Here is a 2273-nt window from a genome sequence, read left to right as displayed (position 1 = left end):
GTAGGATTTGACCTCACTGCCTTAGAGTTACGCAGCCTGTACTATATCCACTTTGACTTAACCTGTCCTTCTTTGCAACATTATATCCACTGGCCTTCTTTGGAGCTTTTTAAAGCTGGATTCCAGCTATTTTCACGGCAATACTTTCAGAGGGTATTTTTTGTACAGCCACATTGAGGATTCTATATAATGCAAGAAGGCTATGTTTTTAGGAATTTTTCCTCAGTGAGGTGTGACCTTGTTCTCTAACAAGGAATACTCTTCTTTGATCCATCTCACTCCTCAAGACGTCCAGTGCATTTGGACTGAATGATAGCAACTTCCCTGCAATTATTGTATCTCCAAGAATAAACTATGAACTGCCATTACGAACTTCTGGTCAGCCTAACTTTCCTATTGACAAACCCCCACCCCCACCCCTGGTCCCGTGCTTTCATTATGTGTGTACATTTTCCATATGTAGGAAGCCCATTCAAAGGAGAAACTTAAGCTGGAAAAATCCAAACAGACTCATCCTGTTACAGCAAGCACGGGTGCATTCACCCCCGTAGGAATGCACAGTCCCAAGTTTAATGGGCTCGGGAAACAGGGTTTTAGATTCAATACAGAGCTATAGAAGGATGTGGAACATCATACATCTGTAAATTAATCATTGCCAGGGGCCATTGCTCTCTTTTCTATACTATTGGCACCTTTCAGGCCACAGCTGGAGCATCAACAGGCAGCAGTCTGTCAGTAATATCCAAAGTCATTTCTCAAGTCACAGTTGATTTGCTCCAAAGAACACATTACTTAATCAGATTTTCAACATCCCAGCAGCAATGGCAGAGAACCAGGCAGAGCTTCTTTATCATTGTTGATTCCCTCAATGTCCTGGGTGCTACTGACTGCACACAGACTCATCTTTGTGGCTCCTGGGAATGGGAGCCATTTGCTTCAGCAGGAAGAGGTTCCACTCTATTAATGTACAGATGGTGTGTGATTCCAGGAATGTCATCGTAAACATGTGTGGCAGTTACCACAGCTGTACCCATGACTCCTTTACCCTTGACAAATTGAGACAGTGCAGTACATTTCTAGGAGAGCCTAACAGTGTCTGGCTGCCAAATAGGGAATGTGAATGTCTGTGTTTTATTCAATTTATGGCATCCTTTCCTTTTATGTGACAGCCCGGTTTTAGGGAAGTAAAACAGAGTGCTGACATCCGCAGTGGCAGTAACAAAGTGAAAACCTCATACCTTTAAAGGCATGATTTAGATGAATAGATAACAAAGTACAGTGTCTGTTTAAGAACCCTCTGTTACCAGTTGTTCCTTTACAACATGGCAACACAATGTGAACAACATCGATGGATGCTGGAGAGGGCCCAAAATGATGTGTTGGACGACAATTAAGCAGCTACCTGGAGTGCATATAATTCCATAATCAATTTCATAGATATGACTAAGAATAACTACCACACAGTGCATTCTAACAGAGGATGGTGAAGAAGTCCAAGTACAATCTTGTTCTGTATCTCTTAAGGAGACAGGTGATGTCCTTGACAATAAATCACTATGAAAGTTTAACAGGTCTTGCAGGTATCCTTTTCTTGGAAGTCAATTAATTTGTTGGGGCACAAAAGGAAAATTCTGAACAAATTTCTAAACTGATTTCATAAAGATCCTTTGCAGCAGCTGGGTTCCATCCTTAATCCAGGGTTGCTCTTGAATCCCACGGTCACAGGGTTGAAAGGTCAGTTTCCTAACCCAAATGTCATACATATCCTTCAACATTTAGTTTAACAAAGGGCAACACTCACTGTCACCATCTTAGGTGTACATCTCAGTTCAGAGATTTCCTTCAAAGAACTGGCAGAAAGTAGAAGTGATGTCTGTGCAAAACAATGGAAACTATTTGTTTTCAAATTATGGGCTAAAATGGGGAGGTGTTCACAAAATGGTTGATTTATTAATTTACTCTTATTTTAATTGGTCATCCTTAAAGATGGCAGACAGGAACAAGTGAAAGTAAAATACAAACAATAAATAGTGGAAATTAGAAATATAAACAGAAAATGCATCAACTCCATTTGATCCTGCATAGGATCTGAAGAAGAGACTTTACTTGAAACATTGACTTATGTTCCTTTTTGGGCATTTACCGTCATGTTGCTGGAATGATATAAAAGCACCAATCACTCAGAAGGGATTGGATAAACACACTGTGGGTTCATTTATTTAAACTAGGCACATGAGAATATGTATACATGGATAGAAAGCTTGAAGGTGTCA

This window comes from Carcharodon carcharias, chromosome 19 (genome assembly GCF_017639515.1).
Source record: "Carcharodon carcharias isolate sCarCar2 chromosome 19, sCarCar2.pri, whole genome shotgun sequence".
NCBI classification, from domain to species: Eukaryota; Metazoa; Chordata; class Chondrichthyes; order Lamniformes; family Lamnidae; genus Carcharodon; species Carcharodon carcharias.
The sequence above is the reverse complement of the archived record's forward strand: the minus strand, read 5'-3'. Positions refer to the sequence as shown.